The sequence below is a fragment of the Acinonyx jubatus genome, chromosome B1 (assembly GCF_027475565.1).
Source record: "Acinonyx jubatus isolate Ajub_Pintada_27869175 chromosome B1, VMU_Ajub_asm_v1.0, whole genome shotgun sequence".
NCBI lineage: Eukaryota > Metazoa > Chordata > Mammalia > Carnivora > Felidae > Acinonyx > Acinonyx jubatus.
The window spans coordinates 176,554,714-176,576,888 of NC_069382.1; the positions used below are offsets into that span (position 1 = coordinate 176,554,714).

At 37.7% G+C, this 22,175-nt stretch overlaps 1 protein-coding gene and 1 pseudogene across 13 annotated transcripts in view; one reads left to right on the plus strand and one right to left on the minus strand.

Annotated features, from left to right (window-relative positions):
• Nucleotides 1-22,175, minus strand: part of PCDH7 (protocadherin 7) — a 413,286-nt gene that overhangs the window by 317,777 nt on the left and 73,334 nt on the right. The gene's annotated exons all lie outside the window — the stretch shown is intronic.
• LOC128314205 (U1 small nuclear ribonucleoprotein C-like) lies at nt 13,370-17,047 on the plus strand (annotated as a pseudogene).

The window sequence follows — 22,175 nt, forward strand, 5'->3', positions numbered from 1 at the left end:
AGGGACTATAATCATTTTGCACAGAGTAAGGACAGGTCTAGCAGAAAATGTCTGATTCTAGGTGATGGCTCCTGCAGAGTCGGTAAAGGGCACGTACTAATAAGGAACTGCATAAAAGTACCAGTGACGACATACTCGTTGGAAAAAGCAAGCTCAGCAGATTCACTGCAGCTAATAGACCCATTACTGCCTCATGTCAAGCTATGAAAAATACGAAAGGACAGGAGCATCACAGTGAAAAGGATAAGAAGATGGCGACTACCATAAAAAAAGAGATACATTGGAATACCTGAATCATGCCTCCATGTTTTTATTGGCTGAAAGTTAAGGTAACCGTGTCATCAAATCTAACATGGAGAACTAGGTGAACCGTCTATCAAATCTATCACACAGAAAAGTGTGCCAAAAAGCTTGTCCAGGACAATCACTGCATTTTAATTTGCTACAGATACCACACTCTGTCACCAAATGCTTCACTCTGTTACTATCAGTCCAAAGCTCACTTCTAGTCATGCCTGTATTGTTATCACTGTCATCTGCTACTACATTCAGCCTCTAGGGCTTGGATCTTTGTTATTTAACGCTTATGCGTCTTTTCTCTTCTTACTTAGAAAATGTAAAACCAGGCAAATGAAGAGAATGATAATGCGTGAAAATATTCTATTGCTTTTAAAGGGAATTAATTCTCCACGTTCTTTCTAAAGCCTTCTGCTACCACCGGAAGACTGAGGGTCATGGTTTCTCTAGAAAACTGTGAGCTAGACCAGGAGTAATGCCAGGGTCCGGAAGCCTCTGGTAAGTTACCCTCGAGCAGGTGCTCACCGGCGTGCCCCAGGGCTGCGCTCAGGAATAAAGCACCGTCCCTGTGCAATGACCACAAGAAGCACCGATGCTTAAAAGCCACGTACTTGAAATGTCTCACTGAAAATATAAATTTTTAATATAAAGAGGTGGAGGCACAACATAAGTAAACCAAGATGGATTCATAAAAATGCACACAGTATCCCCATAGGAATGCAAAATAGCTATTTAAGGCTTACAGTACCATTTATCAGCCAGGAAAATAATAACACAAACAAAAGATGAAACACAACACCTGACCTTTTACACAGCTCGCTGTTAGTCTGGGCCAGGCTGTGGCTGTTCAATGCAACAATGAGAAAATGTTTCTGGATGTGGCAGGTGACATTCCAAACTTAGCATTCACTGGCCTGTGCCGTAAAACATTTATAGCATCCAGCCCTCCGTTAGGCATGGCTTCAAATTTACTGATTATTTTGAGTAAAAATGAAATTAAATAGTAGAAGATTCCTGTAAATAAACGTAAAAGCAGGTGCTCTTTGAAAACGGATTTGCTTAGGTTGGGAGTGAGGGTGAGGGGGGGGGGTGCACTCCCATGACCTCACTACCAAGGAGTTTAATTAATCATGCATGGAAGAGAGAGGATACTCTCGGGTTACTGGCTTGCCCCTTAAGAACTTACTCTACGTTATCACCCAGTATCTGAGATACTGATCCTTTGCTCTCATCAGTTTCTATGCTGTTCTGTGATGGGGCTTAACTCGATTTATCTAACTCTTAATTTCACCGTTAATAAAAACTGAGCATCGAGGAACATAGCTCACAAGGTTCTGAATAGTGCCTCTGGGATACACATTTTATCCTTCCCACTGTTCCTATTCTGGGGACATCAGTATGCAGAAGCCATTTCAACTGAATATTCCTAGACACAATAAAACTGTACATAGAAGGATAGGTTTGGGTTTAAATTCTGGCAATTCATACATGCGGATAGCACCAGCACAGGGGAAATCCTGGGCATTCGGGAACATGGGCCATTTGTCACTGGAGATTATGAAGGAAATCCTGGAAGAAGCACAGGTGTCTCTTCCTTGAAGTCTGTGAAGACAAGTGGATCGGCAAGCAGAGGACTGTTCCCTCGCATCTATTTCAGGCTAACCCAAGTGGTAAGAAACCTTGCATAGACAGGGCTATCTATGTCCAGCATCTGACTTAGACCTTGAGAAGGCCACAGTCCTTTGCTTTATCTCAAAACCAGTTTAGCCACATTTGTATGTTCGGGATTTTGGGTTAAGCTGGAGACTCACTAAACACTATGACACAAATGTGCATGTGGAACTGAACATCGCCTTTTCCTCTGATACCTAAATTAGGCTGATCTCTTTCCTCTGCATGACATCTGTCCTTCCGGAAGCCCAGAACTGCAAGGAAAGGGATGACAGTCATTTTGTACCGGTGCTTGGCTGAGAATCAGAGAACTCGCTTTTGGTGATTCCCCAGTATCTGCAGATGGAATGATAAAAACCTGGTCTTTGGAATCAGACAGACCTGAGTTTGAACCCAGGGCAGTCATTTACCAGTTCCAAGGCTGCAGGGCAAGTTATTTAACTGCATCTGTGAAATGGGTCAAACAGTGCCTGTCTTCCGTTGTGACAATTCATGGAGCCTCAGCTCAAATGCCTGCTCGAGAAATGTGGATGGTCATGAGGATGTTATAATATCAAAACTTAAGCATTGGTCCGTGTTTTTTTTTTAAATGAGGCACAGAAAAATATTAATGAGAGTAGAGGTGGGACCATGTGCTAAAAATACCGTGCACAAGTCTGTAACGACCTCCCAAGTTTTCTCCACGGTTGTTCCTTTTTATAAATATTGTATTTTCTTCATGTGTCATCCCCTGTGAAACCCTGTAGTCTGCTGTGTTTTTGCCAATGTGCCAGATAATCAGCAGATCACATTTAAAACAAAATGTTCACATTTGTATTAAAATGTGTCACTCCCCCAACCTCATTTGCTCCTAAATGAACTGTATATTTGGTATTTTGGCAGTCATTTTACATAAGATGTGTTGGTGTGTTGGCTATAACCAACATAACCTCAAAACTTCTTCATTCCTTAAAAAAAAAAAAAGCTAGTGTTGTTTACTTAGCATAAGCTTTATTTTCCCACAGTAATGTGCTCAGCTCCTCATTAGAATAATATATTACTATTTTTAAATCAATTTGAATATGATTTACCATATTTTCCGTGTTGCTATACATATGGTTCTTTATGGGCAAGTGCTGGTCAAATATACTACTCCTTGTAGAACAGACTTTTTTTTTTTAACCTTTATTGATTTTTGAGACAGAGGCAGAGCATGAACAGGGAGGGCCAGAGACAGAGAGGGAGACACAGAATCCAAAGGTGGCTTCAGGCTCTGAGCTGTCAGCACAGAGCCTGATGTGGGGCTCGAACCCACAAACTGCGAGATCATGACCTGAGCTGAAGTCGGACGCTTAACCGACTGAGCCACCCAGGTGCCCCAACAGACTCTTTTCTCAAGGGTCAAACGTAAACAATATGAGTAATCATTCAGATTAATATGTCACTTTTTAGATATTCCTCAAGGATCCAAAAAAAAAAAAAATGCCCGAGTCAGAAGTATGAAAACAAAGATAAACTAGGGACTCATGGTCCTTCTGGGGCTTTTTATGGATGAAGACATTTCTTTCAACAAAAAACGTACTCTATTTTATTATCTCTTTTGCCACCTTGGGCCTGTTTTGAAAGTGTTCATATCATTTTTTTTCTCTTGTTCTCCATTCTGCGTGATTTTATTTGCTGGTATGCCATTGCTGTTTTAATAGCAGATGTTCCCATTATCAAGCGAGCCAAAATTGTTAGTTGAAAAAAATTCAAGGGCACTATTTTAAATGTTAACTTTTCACCTGTTAGAACTCTTACCATCTTAATTGTTCTGGTGAATGCTTTTAGGAGAAGTCAAGATGCAGTTAACATATTTGGAGCACCTATAAAACATGGGGCATGCTTCGTATCTATTCTGTGCCTCCATCCAGGCTTTATTCAGAACTTGTTTACAATAAACTATCTATGGTAAGTCATCTTCAAGACAGAAAAGGCCCCATTTTCCATATTCAACCCCAACCCCTTCAAAAATCTTTAAAATAATTTTCTGGAGGATTTACTTTCCAAAAAGAGATGAGCTCTTTGGTCAACCCCGGTTATAGGAATTTATTCATCATATCTTAGTAGAGAAAAGTTTTATTTGAGCAATTCAAATTAATTTGAGCAAATTCACCAAATAAATGATTTCATAAGCAACTTTAACTTCATTATTCAAGCAACTATCACAACATAACACCCCCATCAAATTAATGGCAGGGATAGACAATCTGAAGATGAATCATTTAACATGTCCTTCGCAAAACAGCAATGGAGTCTATTTTTACTTTATCTATTCAATTTCCCCCTAACAATGTGAAATTCCTGTACAAGCACAAAGCCATCTGCACTTAATTAATCACACAATCCACCCAAACATCATCAGATCCCAAGGGAATGAAAAAGCGTGTGTGTGTGTGTGTGTGTGTGTGTGTGTAGTTAAATAGAATCTTTATGTAATACATTTAAATCTGGGCATATCTAAATGATCTAGAAAAAGAAGCATGGCCCTGCCAATCAATTAAATCTCTAATTTTAGAAACAGCCAGCCAGCTATAGGGTCCCCATCACTACCTTTTACCTTCCTGATACTGATTCTGCTCCCTAGAAAACATTATATTTAAGGTCTTGGTATGTATGACGGGAAATTTCTAAAAGAGCTCATGCATTAAGAGGCATGCCTTCTCTATCTTCCTAAAGATCAAGAAATGCATCACGTTCCGAAAAAAACCACTCATTAGTGTTCTGTGTTCTGTGGGCCATAGTTCATCCAGCTCTGTCCCATCCTGTGACAACAGGAATGATGTACTCTGAAAAGTGCCCTTCCTCTTACAGTCAGCAGATAAAAACCCAACATGGTTAGGAATAGAAATAATTACAGTAAAAATCAATAAGTTTTACAACTATAGGTGTAGGGCAAAAAGGAGAGGCTATAAATCTCGCTGTTGCACTCTATTTTGCAATCTTTCCTGCCAGTAATTCTTTGGTTTCCAGGTGTTGTCATGTTTATTTGTTAGTCATGCTATTCCTTCAGGGTTGGTTGGTTGGTTCCCTGGGATCACTAAGCCACGAATACTGAAAAGAACATTACCCGGGAACCTGGTGTTCTAGATTCTAATTTCAACTCTCCCAGGATGAGTGGGCATATCTGAGACAGAGGCTTTAGATACATGCCCCCTTAAATATTTATCAGTAAAGAAGTCCTGACTAGCCAGTTCTGTGGAGCAAACTGAAGCTTACTATGGTTATCTGCTGATATATACATATATATGAAATTAATTATGACAACTGGAATTGTTGGGTTCTTCTCAAAGGGAAAGAACTGCTCTCTCATTGCAGAAAGAAATCATCTGGTGTTGGAGAATTAACAACAGCCAATCTCATACTATGGAGAAAAAAAAAAAAGCTCACGTTGAGTCCTAGAGCCTTCCTTCGAGGTAATCTGAAAAGTGGTGATATGGAGACTTCAAAACATTAACTAATTTTCATTTTCAGCATGACACATATTAATGAGTACCTATTCTTGCCTGGGCACTGCGAGGTATATGAAGGCTACCGCACTGAAAAAAAAAAACACACAAAAATTCTTAAACTCCTTGAACTTACATTCTAATGAGCGAGAAAGAAATAAGTCAAATATATTTTGTAAGTACCCTACACACACACACACACACACACACTCACACACACACACACACACACTACATATATACATACTTGTGTACATGCATACATACATTGCACACATGCATAAATATCTTTTTAACAAAGTTAAAAAGAAGAGGAGAAAAGCGGGGTGTGTGGGATCCAGTAGGAAAGTGCTACTTGGAATAGGGTGGTCAGGAGGTTCTCACTGCTCACCTGACCAGAAGGAGGAAAAATGCTGAGCTAAGTGGGAATTTGGAAGAAACAAAAGCAGAGCAAATTTAAGGATTTGGAGCGGGGAATGAAGCTGGCCTTGTCACCAGAACAGGGAAGATGTGTGGCTGAAGCTGAGTGAGAAGAATGTGGACAGAGATGTCTTACGTGGTCTTGTAGCTTTTGGTTTTAACTTGAAGTGGGATGTGTAACCACTGGGGGGCTTTAAACAGGAGGAATTTGAATCATATTTTGCAAGAATTACTCTGACTACAGTTTTAAAAATAGATTTCAGTAGGGGTCAGGGTTAGAAGCAGAGAGACTAATTAAGAGTCTTTAGACACTCTTTGCCATGCAGAAGAGATAGCAGAAAATTAAACAAAACAATGCAATAGCATGCATGCCCCTGTATGAAAACAAAACAAAACAAAACAAAAGCTTTTTAACAAAAATCCACAGCATCCTGAAAAAAATGTAATCACCAAACAGTTAATTGAAAGGAAAAGACAACGGGATTTTAAAAATGCAAGTTCTTTGGGGCACCTGGGTGGTTCAGTTGGTTAAGTGTCCGATTTGGGCTCAGGTCATGATCTCATGGTTCGTGGGTTCGAGCCCCGCATTGGGCTCTGTGCTGAAAGCTCTGAGCCTAGAGCCTGCTTTAGATTCTGTATCTCCCTCTCTCTCTGCCCCTCCCTCATTCATTCCCCCCTCTTTCTGTCTCCCAAAACGAAATAAGACATTAATTTTTTTAAATGCAAGTTCTTTAACAAATTATATAAGTCCCTAATCCTTTATTTGTCTTATATTATTCTTTTATGTATTTTTCTATACCTACTTAGTGAAATTTATAAAACAGATACATGGAGACAAAAGGAAAAATTGAAATCCAAATATTTTTTATGTATATTGCAGTCTCCTTTATGTTAGAACACACTAAAAATTAAGGCCAAAAAACGAAATTTTAAATATGAAAATAATATAACAACTCAGTATGCTGAAACATAAAGAAAGGATGTCAAATTATGAGCACTGTGATAAAAGTCTCAGACACTATTTTGCTTTGAGCCCTCACAAGATCCCATAAAGCAAATGGAAATGAAAAATCCAAAGCTTTGAGATGTTAGACAACCTATCCAAGGTCCCAGAGCAAGTAAATATCAGGCGTCAGTTCAGATCCAGGTGTCTAATTCTACATCTTGTTTTCTTCTCTTATACCACAGCTGCCATGGTCTTACCTGAGGATTTTTTTTTTCTACAAAGTTTCTCAAAATAGAGATTGCACAGCCAAATAACCTAATATCTAAAAATGTCAATAACCTGCCTTGATTTGGCCAATCTGTACTCTGTTGGTCTGTACATCGTATTTCTGGCAAAGGGATGCAGGAATCTAGAGCTCTGGTAACTCAGGATGAAGAGGACTCATGAGGTTCTTCTGTGTTTGGATGCAAGTAAAAAGCCTTTAATGAAAACACTGAAGAGAAACTCCAAAAATGTCCGCTTCCCCATTTTGGTGGGGGGGTGGGGGGTGGATGAATGCCTATCCATTAGTATCTTTTTTCTCCTCTCTTTACAGTAAAATCCTGATTTAAATTCACTTAATAAATCTTATCTTGAAAGGCAGGTACACATTTTTGTAAATTTCCACAGTTTGGAGAATGTTTTGTTTTCCACTACCTAAATGAAGAGATGAAAAACTGTTTCACAAACAAAGCTGAATTCCATGGTAAAAAATATGCACTTCCCACTCCCAAAATCTAAGAGAGGTGAAATAAATCTCATTCTAAAATTTTACTTCATTTTGTAAAGAATTGCAGCATAGATTTAATTTAAAATAAGGAACGTAATTAAAGTGGAAAGTCCCTGCTTACACATTTTAAAAGGTCAGTGTCAAAACTTGACACAAGAAAATGTGTTTCAAATTGCACCTTTTAAATTTAAATTCCTCCTTAACTATTTTCTACAAAGTCAGTCACTGCAGGAGAGGAGTACTTCAGGGAATTTTAGAAATTTAAAGCAAAATATGCCATTAGCAACATTATACAAAAACCCAAGAGAGATCCTGACATCATCTGAATTTCTTTAAATGTGTACAATATATCTTAAAATACATTTTAAGCCTATTTGGCAAAATTTAACTGGAAGTATTTTTTGAGTTTACTCTAAAGAAAGACAATAATTAAGAGGATAAACAAAACAACTGATTGTCTACAGAACATTGCAAATGAATAAGTAATAATTAATCAGGACACTCATTGGATGAGTGTCCCTATGTAATTGAGAGATTGTTTGGTAATATATTAAATGAATTCATTTACATTGTTGTAATAGTTTTGCTTAAAATTCTACCTGTAGTGAGATCCTGCATACATTTCCTTGATTTTTTCATTATATTTTATATACACACGCACAGGCACATATATATACACACACACACTCTATTCCTATGTGTTTCCTATATATGTGTATGAATATATACATATACATGTATATGTATATATATATATTATGTATATAGGAAATATATAAGAATATAGAGAGTGTGTGTGTATATATGTATATAAATATACATGTATATGTATATATACATATATATACATACATATATATACACACACACATAATCTGTACTAACAAATAAAAATGCACACATATATTTATAGTTCTCATATAAGTTACAAGTTAGATTTATTCTCTTTATTACACTTGTGCTATTTATTTCATGCTTGAATCCTCTAAGCCCACCTAGTACAGGGATAGAGTCTTATCATATCTTTTACATTCCCATCACGCCAAACACAATACAGGAAAACAGATGCTAAATTCATGAGTCTTAATTAACACATTTGTTTTAATGAAAATTATGGAAAAAATAGACGCCAATCTACTCTTTTGCCCTTACATTGGGAATTAAATGTGAGGAGCTAGTGACTTATTCCAAAAGCTAAAGAACATATTTAGTTAATAAATTTACATAAAGTTTATGTCATTTTTCAAGCCTTACACATCTCTCACAAGGAGATAGGGCCCACATGATTTCTTTCCATATGTCTTTGTACCAGCTATTAATTACAGTGCAATGAATCCTGAGCAAGAGTCAAAGGAGATCTTTAATACAAAGAGGCTTCCTCATATAAAAAGAAAATCAAGTAGGTAAAGGAAATAATTTTTGTAGGCCAGAACAAGGTAAAAGTACAACTAATAATGATGTTCAGAGAAGAAAGGATGAATAAAACAGAGTGAATACTGTATTTCATACAGTTTCAAAGCAATTCATCGAAGAGTCCAATAAACTAAAGGAAATCATAACTAAGTGAGTCAACAATTGATATGATGAATGAAACTTTTACTGTGAATTTTGTATGAAATTAAATCTTACAGAAAAATTTGGAAAAGCCTAGTGAAAAAACTTTTCAAAGTATATTTCAAATGGCATCTGCTGTCCTCTTTTATATATAAATGTGTATGTGTTACATATCTAATATATGTAAATATAATATAAATATGTTCTATATGTAATATGTGTAGTAATAAATAATAAATATATTACAGATATATATGTAAATATAGGTATATGAGTTTGAAAAATTTACCCGATTCATTAAAACGAAATGTAAGCAAGGTGAAATTGACTTCATGACGGTACACGTGAGTTCAGTGTCTCTTCTCTACCTTCTAGGATGGATACTAGTCATATCGTACTTTTCCACTGTGTTCCTAGTTCCTCTATAAACTCCCTGAAGACAGGGACGGCACCTCATACAGCCCTCCACTCGCTGTCCTTAGCATACTTTCTCTTAAAGATTTTTTAACGTTTATTATTTTTGAGAGAGAGACACAGGGTGAGAGGGGGAGGGGAAGAGAGGGAGACACAGAATCCGAAGCAGGCTCCAGGCTCTGAGCTGTCAGCACAGAGCCCAATGCAGGGCTTGAACCCAGGAACTGTGAGATCATGACCTGAGCCGAAGTCTGCTGCTTAACCGACTGAGCCACCCAGCGCCCCTAGCATATTTTCTTGAGTGACCAAGTGACGTTTATTTGGAGAGATCCAAAGGCTGATGGAATTCTTGCAAACTTACTCGTAAGTAACATTCCAAAACGAATAGTTCACTTTTTACTCATGCCTCGGTCTGCCTCCCTTTTAAAAATTTCAGAGTTGCAAATAAATATGCAACAACTGAAAAAAAATTGTTTTAAGAACTGGATTTTTCTCCATATTTAAAAACATCATTTCAATAGCTGACAGTCCAACTAATTTTTCACAGGAGAGGTTAGTATCCCTTATGTTTGAAGATGATGCCATCACCTACCAGAAAGATGGCACAGCCTTTTTTTGCCTCTCCTACATGTTCAGGATGAAGATCAGTAAAAGTGTTATTCAGGATAGAGCTAGACTATGGTATTCTGATTGAGTTACCTCATCTTAGATGTGTTAACCACCAGAAACCCAATATATCTTCATAATGCTTAGAATTATATTTCCTTCATTTTCTAATTAAAGGCCTGATATATTTATGACAGTTAGAGAATTTAATATGTGCATGTTTACTTAGTTGAAAAATTAAATCCAGCAGCTCACCTACTATTCACTACCGCTTTTATAATAAGAAGAAACATGTAAGTAGCCTTAATGTTATTGTCTCAAAATAAATTAGATGAATAATGTTTTCCCTTCATTATATGAGAGGGGAAAGAAAAGAGAGTACTGAGAAACAGTTTTAGAAAATAAAGGGAGGGGTGCCTGGGTGTTAAGTCGGTTAAGCGGCCAATTCTTGCTTTCGGCTCGGGCAATAATCTCACCGACTCATGAGTTCAAGCCCTGTGTCGGGCTCTGGGCTGAGATTCTCTCTCTGCCCCTCTTTGCCTTCTCAAAATAAACAAATAAAACTTAAAAAAGGCGGGGGGGGGGGTATACCCTTCAAGGAAGTGATTAAAGCTAGAACAGAATAAAAATGATAGTATATGCTAGACTGAAATTTTACTTTATGCTCTAAAATTTTGAAAATAGTTTAACAGAATTCACCAGTATGAACCATAATACGACTCACTTATCCAGTTTGGATTTTGAATTTGTCCTAAAAAGAAATTTTATTGACTTATTAGCAAACATTTGTATACAATGTACAGAAGAATTCATATTTTGACTAGAGTATTCAAGTAATCCTAAGTGAATTTCTGAGGGAAAAATGATTCCATTATTTTAAATGTAATTTTGAGATGCTATATTGTTGGCAATATTTCCAAAATGTATAGAAAGAATAATAAAACAAAAGGGCTTGAAGACAGTCTCCAAACCATACTGTCACCCACCCTACTCCCAAAGAGATGTCACATACCAGAAAATGGAGAATTTTACAATGCTAGATGTTTAAAACAGTTGTATTTGTTAAACCGTCTAGTTGTAAAGCTTTAATGCTTAGGAATCTTAGATTCAAGAGCAGGTGTCCCATTCTCCATTCTTGAAATAAGCATATATGTCCTCATATGTCACTTGTCCTTTGCATATACTTACCTCTGTCCCCTGAACTGAAAACTTTAAATTTGGGGACCATGATTTGTGCACCTCTGAATTCTCTCACTCCATGTGCACTAGTCTGGGCCTTGGCTTTGTCTAATATTTCTCCTGTCCTCTACCTAGTGAAATGGTGCTGTTATTTCAAGGCCCATTTCAGGTGCTCTGGATCATCTCCTGACGCCCTTCTGACTTCCACTTGCTTCCACAGAGAGCCACAGTGTGACTTTCATGGACCCTACGTTCTTTTGCCTTTGTGTAGCACTTTCATTATTAGAAAATCTTACAAATTATATGTTATGACCCTTGGAAAAAGATGAAGACATTAATATTACACACTAAAACATTTTATTTGACCTAAAAGGTCCTCGTTGCATCTGATTTTAAAAGAAGTTAAGACTTTGTCATTGGTTCCTAAGAGTATTTTGGGGCCAAAGTATTGTACCTACCATGCCCAAGGAAAGACAAATCTACCTTAGTGCCCCCCATAGCACTCCAATGCCAGAGTTAAAGATTTTATACCTACTTATTCCCCAAAGCCCTTTGTTAATACTCAGCTCAGTGCAAAAGCAGCCCCGAAGAAATGTTTGTTGAATGTCACTGATCAAGATTTCGCCTTTCCTTAGTAAGTAATTGATTATGTTTTACCTCTCTAAAACTTGTGATTTCTTTCAAAGAATGAGGCAAGGTCTTATGCACTTTTGTATATCCACGGACTCATAAATTCCTTGGTATATAGTAAATATCTGTTGATTCAAACTGAATGAAATTGGTGCTTATCTTTGCCAACTCATACTAGATGCTACTGACGGTCAGTGTGAAACATTTTTTTCAAGGAGAGGGGAGAGCATCCTGCCCAAGGAGAGAAATGCGTGAAGCTGCATTCAAATATTTGTCATTCAAATATATTCAGCTGTCCCAACCTCAGGTTTGATGCTCGGAATGGCCAAATCACTGGAAATTAACCCTAGTTGTAACCCATTACCAAGAATCACCATTGGATTTTATGAGTCGTGTCCTTATATTATCACAGTGCCTTTACCTTGACTGCTATGGGTTGGCCACAAGTCTCAGAATGAAAATCAAAAAATAAATGAGAAAATGAGCAGTTGTCTTAAAAATTATAATTTACAAAGGCTTGCACCAATTATTTATTACACATTTATTTATTCATTATACCAATACAATTCCTTGTTATATTTTATTTCTAATGAGTATAAAAGTACAAAAATAAAGTAAGAACTTGTATGTAAGATATTATAGTAAAAACAGATCCAGTTAATTATTAGCTATTTAATATTGTCCTATCTCTACTTACTACATTAAAATAAACTACCTACATAAACTATTTGTATACTCATCCATTCAACTGACATGTAAGAAATGTTTCTTACAGATATTGTACCAGATACGAAGAACTATATGTTACCAAAGACCTCAGTCTAGTGAGACAAACAGTCCATTATATTACATTTAGATAAGTATTAAGAGAAGTAAACATTTGTGCCAGAAAAACACATGAGGGCTCCTAACTCTGATTCAGGTTGCAAGTGAGGAACTTGAGATTTCTGTTAATAAAATCATGAAAAGAGAACTAAAAAAGTCACATATAAAATAGAAAAAAAAATTAAGTCACCTATAATCCTACCATACACGCTTGAGCTACATGTTGAAGAACAGTGACAATGTAGCTGGAAGAAAAAGAGAATTTGCATTTGAGGCAGGCAAAAGGCAAACAAGGGTGGGATAGCATCACAAAATCAGAAGAGGTGCTAGAACGCTGGGGCCAGGGGAAAGGGATGTGTCATATATGATGTGAGTCCAGCCCTCCTCTCTGCCTCTATGGGGGGGGCGGGGGTGGAGGGGGGATCAAAGGCAGACGGCAAAAGCAGGAGAACACCCCATACAACAGGAGGGGTGAAGTTAGCGAATACTCACAAACCTCCAAGGGGCCAAAGGCCAGAATGAAGCAGAGCGGAAGAAATTCTACTACTAGTCTCCTTCCTCAGTGATAAGATGTTTCAGTCCAAGTGGACGATGACGATTGTCCTATTTCAGAAGCCTGCGTGTACTATCTCTGCTTCCTGCAAGGGACCGACTTTGACCAAACATGTTCACAGTTTTCATTCCTTCAGTTCCTCGTACCAGCACTAAAGACCAGCAGGGAGGTCATTTCCGGGCGGCGCCTGGAACCAAGTGGCCCACAGCCTGCAGAGCAGACTGCCTGAGCGTCATGGTGACTCCTGCGACACATACCTCACCCGTGACCCTCCCTCTGTGAGAAAGACACATCGCGGTGGTAGGAAACACAAAGAAATGGATAGAAGTAACAACCACCGCTGCATTTCAACGAGAAAGGATACCTCCTACTCCATTCTCTGCCGCTCCTCTTGCAGGGGCAACGATCCTCCCTCCCCCCAGTCTCCAGGTCCTCCTCACCCTGGTATGATGCGAGCACCCCATAAGGGTGCCATGATGCCATGATGCCAATGATGGGCCCTCTTCTTCCTGGGATGATGCCAGTGAGACCTGCTGTTGGAATGAGGCTGCCTATGGGAGGCCACATGCCAATGAGGCCTGGGCCCCCGTTGATGAGACTTCCTGCTTGTTCCCATTATGGTTCCCACTTGGCCAGGAATGACTCAACCAATAGATAAGGAGACACAAGAATCTCTTTATACCCATTTTATCTTACTTGGTCTACTTCAACAGGAGATCATGGTGCTGTGACTTCGGTTGTTTTGTAACAGCATGACAAGGAAGACTGGCTCCCCCTTCCTATCAAATAGGGAATCATTTCTGCAGAGGAATTAGTAGGACACACACACACACGCACACACACAAAAACAATTCTCATTTTTTATTGTGAAATGTGAAAACAAAATTGTCAATTGTTCTGGTTAAAAAATAAAAATAAATGAAGACGAGCAGAGAAATGGCTCCCACTTGACCACCACAAAAACGGAGTCTCAGAGAAGTGCAGAGTTTCCCTCCAGGTCAGAGTTACAAATTAACAGGATCAGAACTAGCATTTCTGTCCCCCTCTTTTCAGTGGAGTTTTCAAGGCCTATGAGTTCTACGGTGGAAAACACAGAGAATTGGGGGCTGGAGGGTAGCTGATACTGCTACCCAAATCATTAATTCTGAACTTTTTTATCTTAATTTATTTAGATAATTCCTTTAATTTTCCATTTTGTTGAGTCTATGTAGTCATATCATTAATGCAACCTAATTTCTTAAAAGATTAGAGGCTTAACAGAGAAAGAGAAAAGAAACGATAAACTCTGTTTTTGCAGATCCATTTGTAAGCTTTTCAATAGTGAGTCAACCATGAATATTTCATAATTGCATATTTTCTTTTTGGGGACCAATAGCCATTTTAATATAGAAACCATTAATAGAATTACCAGATGGGTGCTTTATTTGCTTTTAAAGTGGTTACAAATAGTAGCAATTAGTCATTGATGAGACCTCTAAGCCAAGAGGTTTTGCAGAATTCAGCACCATGATAATTTTTTGGTATCATCTGCAAAACAATAAATACAAAAGCGTTTGTAAAAAACAACATATGTCTTGACAATTTTCTAATTATCTGTGTGTAAAACAGTCAATTCTTCTGCACAGACGGAACTTTTCACATGACACGTTTGGACTCCACAGCCTACAAAAGAGGACTAGAAATTAGTGAGCCCATATTTCTACAATTTGTTTGTATCTGATTCTACCCCAAGTCCAGAGTTATGTTTATTTTTCCCACAAAAAGAGGTAACTAATTGCTTTTATGAGAAACAGGGTGGGGGGGGGGGAATGGGTGTTGAACTGAAAGCCTGAATTTATTCAGAAATAGCATTAAAAACCAGTCTCCACACTTTTCAGTGAAAATAAGAGGGGAAGGATGCCAGATGGAAATCGGCCAAATGGTGTTCTTTTAGGAATTGCACCTAAGTTATCCTGAAGGCGGAAAGAAAAAGAAGAATGAGAGGGAGATTCCAACAGGATGCCCTGAAAAAGTTGCCTGCTTTACTTGTCACGAAAGGAGCACAAAACAGTCGTTATCCAAACATCATAACAAATCTGTAAAAACAAAACAAAACAAAACAAAAAACCTACTGAATATTTTAGACCAGGAAATAACAATTTATATTGACTTTTTGTGACATTTGGAATCGATCGATTATACTCTCTCTATATAATCAATGCTTGATGATTGCATTTAACTCCTTCCCAATGTATTTGTTTATGTAGTCGGTATTGGCATCTCTTCTATGCATCCCACAGCCTTTGTACATGTTTGGAACTCACTCATCGTCTGCAGATCCCAACACAGAGACGTGCCTACATGCCTTCCCACCTCTCCCTCCTACACCAGCTGAGAAAAGCAACCGCCCATGTCACTGTATGCTCCCCAGAGAGTCTACTGTCACTGCACCTGTTTTTGTCCCTTCAGGAAAAAAAGAAAAAAAAAAAAAAGAACCAGGGTTGAGACCTCTCTTGCTTGAAAGTCTCCAAAAATTTAGGCTCGAATTAAGGGTCTCGCTTTGGAATTTACAAAATATTTAAGATCAGAAAGCCTCTCGCAGATTGGGATTTTGAAAGTGTTCCAAGAATCACCAAGTTGCCTTTTTTACAGATAGATAAAGACTGTGACGATATGCGCTGGGTTAGGTCTAGGAACGTAGTACATATTTAGTCAGAACACTTTGCTTCATCAAATTTTTAAATAAGCAACCGGAATCCAGATATATAGCATGTGTGGTTTCAGATTACATTTCAAAAGGCTAACTTCGCATTCACAGGCTTTGAAAAGGGGAATCCTTGAAAGGGGTATTTGAGTGACAAAAAAGAGGGGGGTGTCCTAGTGGTTTTGGTTTAGTGAATAAAGCTGAGAACGGAAGTGTTGAGCTCCCAGAGGCACAGAAGCTCACTGGAACTTCATTTTGCAACTTGGAAGAATCCTCATTATTTTATCCATTTGACCTTTTGATTCCACTCCTTCCTGCCTCTGACAAGATCTTATTTCATCAATGTCCTTTCCCGTTTCTGTTCAACCTCTTTCTTTCACCCTATGAACCTACCTGAATTTCCTTATATTGTAAAAAAAGATCTTTCCTCATTTCTTCCATCACCAAATTGCTGTTTCCTTTCCTCTCCTGCAAAATTCATGGCAGAGTGCATGGCATTCAATGGTTCCGCTTACTTAAAACTCTCTCCATGAAACCTGATGTACTCTTACCTGGCCACCATGCTGATGAATCTATTAGAAACGTGACGTAAAGCAGTCTTTCGTCACTCTTTAATTTTGTTGATCTGAATTCTGGGAATTGGGGTTTAATATCAACTCGTGCACCTATGAACTGCTTAAACTGGGGCAGCTATTTAACTTCTCTAAGACTTAGCTCTCTTACATTTAAATTGGGGGTGCATGGGTCTTATTTATTTATTTATTTATGGCCTGGGTCACTTTTAAGGACAGCCAAGTTTCCTTTGAGCAAATTACTTTTCATCCACTGAATTCAGTCTGATAAGTCTGTTATTCAAAGTGTGTTGCCTTTCCTTAACCAAAAGGTTGACAAGCCGCCCCCAGAGGACATTTTGGCATCCCAATGGAGTTTGACCAGTGAGCACAGTGATGAAATACATTTTAACATAAGTGGATTTAAGACATTTCAGGAGTCGTACCTGAAGGAGAGTGGACCAATTCCTACTAACCCCTGAATTTACCCCTACCGTCTGGAGCTGGAATAGACTTTTCTTTTTCCTGACCATGTTCCTTCTTTCACCACTAGCCCCTCTCAAGCCCTACCTCATGGCGCCCAAAGCTATCTTTGGTTTAAAATATTAAGTTATAAATTTGGTTTATATAGCTTGAAAACAAATTGTGTTACTAGTATTAAATGAGCTAAGCTGTGTAATATTTTAATTAAAATGTTCAAAATTAAATTCTGAAATTAGCTTCTTTTCTGAGTCTATTGGTCTTCTCCTTTCTCCTCCAGCCTCCAATCATGTATATTTTACATCGTTTTCTCCATACACATCGTTATCTGTCTCCACATCATGCGTCAGAATCACACGATAAGGCTTTATCAGACTGTACTTGTCCCCTGACAAGTCTCTTTTTCTCCAGCGCTTTTACTGTCAACTGCCCTCCATTTCACCAATAGAACCATCATTTTAAACACTTACTGAGTTATACCCTTGCTTCAAAGCTTTCAGTGACTTTCAAATACTTACAGAATAAACCCAAGTTGCTAGACATAAAATTCAAGGCTCTTCTGGAGCTGAATTTACTTGCTCTTTCCAGTTCATATTGAGTCGCTCATCCCATATTTCCTACACTCTAACCACACTGGATTATGCAACTTTTACCAAGTATGCAATGAAATTTGAGACTTTCATTACTTTGCTCATAATTTCTTCTCCAGCTGAAATGTCTTTCTTCCTTCCTAAGTGTAAGTGGACTTAATTTGTTACAAGGGCCAACTAAAAAGTTTCTTGTTTCATTAAGCATTTCCCAAATGTCCTCACTTTCTTTCTTTATCTCTGTCTTCCTATAGCATTTATAACACATCTGGCTGTCTTGGTTTGTTGAGAGCAAAATTGGTTTCTTTCCCATATTTACATCCCTCGCCTTAAGCACAGTGTCTGGGCTAAAGCATGTATTCCATAGTCATTACCAAGTAATTGGTTCCCTCTGATGATCTTCAGAATACAAAAATATATTCTGAATTATATATTTTATATAATTATATGTATATGTATATATATATATTTGAATATATGGAAGGTATATGAAAATATATATTTCAAAATACTTTATATGGATAGATAGATAGATAGATAGATAGAGTGCGCATCGAAAATAATCTAGCACTTTTATACTCCTTTGGTTAATGCGTCAGCATGTCAGTACATGACTCAATGCAGACATCAGTATTCTTGATATATGTTACTTATCGGTATCAATAAAAGTTATATTCTGAATTTGCAAGCCAAACATTGAGAAAATCCTAAATTATATCCAATGATGTGATATTCTGACAATATGTTATATCCGAGGTTGTACCATTTCATAATAATATTAGCTGGAAAATTTTAAATTGTCACACCATAGGTAACAGCAGCATTAAAGGCATGATGGCATTCCTTCTGAAACCTATCAAAAACAATAAAAATTTCAAACAAAAATACAATCTCTTATAAAAATTAGACGATAACACATACTGAATATGATTTACACAGGATTTTACAGACATTTCATGGTAAAGCATAAAGCAGGTATTTTGAAAATTGTGCATTATGAGTTTGGATATTTATATATAGAATCGTGGGTTAAACGCTTTGCATAGATACGGGATATGCAACCTCCGCATTATGTGGAGAGTATGAGTGGCTTCAGCACCAGAGAATTGCAAGACATTTTTCTTGAAAGATTTAACAATATAAGCACCACACATTGATCATTATTCATAGACCAGGGGTTCTAAATGCTTGAAACACTAGACAGCCCCTGGCATGCTATAAGCCCTTTCAGCTCTAACAGACGGAAGCTGAATTTCCTTGATTGCCAGCCAAAGATCAGACAGAAAACACCCAGGCAGAAAGCATCTAGTCTAATAGAATATTGTTTAATTGGAATTAAAAGTGAAAAAAGAAAGAGAGAGAAAAAAAAAGGAGCAACTCCACAGCCTGTGCCCTTCAATATTGATGATCCTTAAAATTTCACTGCCACGGAACTGTCAGAACTGTCTTACTACAAATGAAATCTTATGAGTTATTTTACTTTATTTTTTTTCCAAAGAAAACAGCAAATCCTAGAAACTACAGGGCAGTGAAAATCATATCTGTACTATTTGTGGTATTAATTCTTTTTTTTTTAACCATAAAACACAAAGAGGAAACAGAAATCATTGAAAGTACTTTAATAATATGTGGCAAAATAAAAAAGATAAATAAATAAAAATACTTCTGGATAAGGTCTGAGATACAAATCAGCTTATAGCTGGAACATGAGTTCAGGCAATGATAGAGGTAAAAATGGGATTCCATAGATTTGATGAGTGAAGATGCTTTAAGCGTTCAGCCTCAAGATAGCCTCCAAGGCATGACTTCATTTGAGATCAGAGCTTAACATCAAGGAAAGCCTCTTTTGACAGCATTAGAGCAAAGGAAGTTTATGTTAAAATCATGTTTGTATTTCTCCCCAAACATCATACAGAGTTGCAATATTATCACACAGAAACAGTTCCAGTTGACCTGAACTCCATCTTCAAAGAATGGTTTTGTGTCTATTGATTTTAGAAACCATGCATTAAATTGTATTCCTTTTGGTATTAATTATACTAATTCCTCTACTAAAGAATTAGGGCTCTGGGGCAGAACACTCTTTCGGTGCCAAGAAATGACCAAAGAGACCAGTTGTCTCTACGACTTTGTATTCTATGTAAAGTATGGCAGCTGATAGCACCGAATTCCAAGTCCAAGAAAGATATATTTTCAGTTAAAGCGCAACTCCTATCCTGTGAGGGTTGCTTCTTCCTCTCTGGTGCTTCCTCCACCCTGCTTTGAAAGTTATTCCCCTCACAAATCAGGGTCACCACTCCTCTGTCTTTGAAGACCTCTGCTGTGTCACTCCCATCTCTCCCAGCATCAAGTTGTAGCTCCATAACATGAATCTAATGCCTTCTACATTTTGAGCTACTTTTCAGACTTTGTTCACACCTTCCTGCCTTGGCACCCACTTGTTGTCCACCAGAGCCCTCCCTCGTGGCAACATGTAGCTCTCACATCTGGGAAACACGTATTTGTCTTGCTAACAACAGAGTGCCTGGAGTAGAGTAGATCCTGAGTGACAGAGGGGAATGAGAGCTCTAAGAGAGCTCTAACAGGGCTCATATGATTTGTGACGTATGTGTACATAAATATGTGTAAATCCCCTCACCTGTGTCACCCAGCATTTCATATTTTACAAGAATGCAAAATCTCCAGTACCTAATCTAGGGGAGAAACTCAACAAATACTTATCGAATGACTAATATCTATACACTTTATTGCACGTCTTCGAATCACCCAAGACTTCCTTCCATTTATAGCATCAAATGAATTCAGTCAAGCAATTGCTAAGCTACTGTAAGCAAAGTACTTTGCTAAAAACAAGAAGGAGATGGTAAATATGAGTCAGGCTTGGATGTTCCCAGTGAAGAGATTCTAGGGTAGAAATAATACGCATATACACTTTCAAACTATTCCATCAAAATATTCCATCATTAAAGACTGGAAGATTCAGGTAGCATAAAACCACACGGATAAAATGCCTTAAAATTAGCACGAATGACTTGGTAACCAGAAAAAGAGGGAAGGTAAGATTCCCTCATGTAAAGTTAGGAAGACAAAGGATTGTTGGAGGACATAGCACTATAGCTTACGATAAACTAGTAGCAAAGTGTAAAGCGGGTAAAGTCACCTGAAAGTCACCAGGCTGAGCTGGAACACTGAGCTCACAAAAAGGAAGAATGGAAAGGACAAATATGAGAGGAGCATTAGAGGTAGAGGAATAGAATTCTAAAGTAAGGAATCTGAAGTCTACTTATGAGAAATGACTAAGACTACGTGTTCCTGAACACAGTAGTACGTTGACAACACTAAGAAGCAGTACGTCGTTCTGTCCTCGCAACACTCTGGGCAGCAAGGTACGCAATCCTGCAGCCTTCAGTGTAATATCTCAATCCACTACATGTAATTTGTACACAAATATTAATAGCAGCTCGACTATACTTTCCATGCGTGATCATGTTCTATGTTATAAGTCTTGAACAGTCACCAGCAGCACAAAGAGAAAGAGAGAGAGAAAGCTTTTTTTTTTAAAGCACATATTGTTACGATCCAATATTACTAGATGGCACAGTGAGTGGAACACTTGTAATAACAGTCATTAAAGCCTATCAGTTTCAAATTCGACTAAACAATAGGTAATGGCAACTTCTGCAGGACAGGGGTGGACCATACAACCAGCTCCATGAAAAGAAGTCAATTTAAAGATCCAACGGTAACCTATCTTTTAAAACAAGCTAATAGGAAACAATTACAGCAAAATATGTGAGGAAAAAGGAAATAAAAACATGCCCAAATCTCAGAGTTAAACAAACTGAATGGCAGCACAAAGGATATGGCAATGACTGAAAAGTGCACTGCACAGAAGGTGTTCCCTAAAACAGCCAGAAACCTCCAATTAATAGAATTCTAAATATTCAAAGAAAGGGGAAGGGGAGGTGGGGTTATGAGCTTACCTAAACAGCCAGCTGAAGTCCACTAAAAAAAATAAATACACCTGTTACATATTTCTCAGTGTTTGTTTGAAGAAATAATGTCTAAATCCAGAGAGAGACTCCTAGAAACAGCTCAAAGTATGCATTGAAAGTTGACCATTTTTTATTTGATTCTCATGTTTGCATTTTCTAAATTATTCCAAAAACATCTTTCATTTCTAAATAATTCTGAAAACAGAAAGCTTATTCATAAAGGTGGTCAAGTCTCTACCAATAAACAAGTTTAGATTCCTACCATCAAGTTTAGATTCCTGTCAAGGTTTGAGGAAATCAGGGTTTAAATTCAGATACACCTGCAGTTTGGATCCTAGCCTACTTGTGACTAGTATAAGACTTTTGGAAAACCTATTGGTCTGTTTTGGGGAGCAGATTGCACTTAGAACACCCACCATGCTGCATTGCATTAAGACTGCTTCTGGAATCTTAGCTCAACTGGTGAATAGCTATGTGCCCTGTGTCAGTCACATTTTTGAGCCTTTCTTTAATAATACTGTTATTTATACTTGCTCACTTTATGCTAG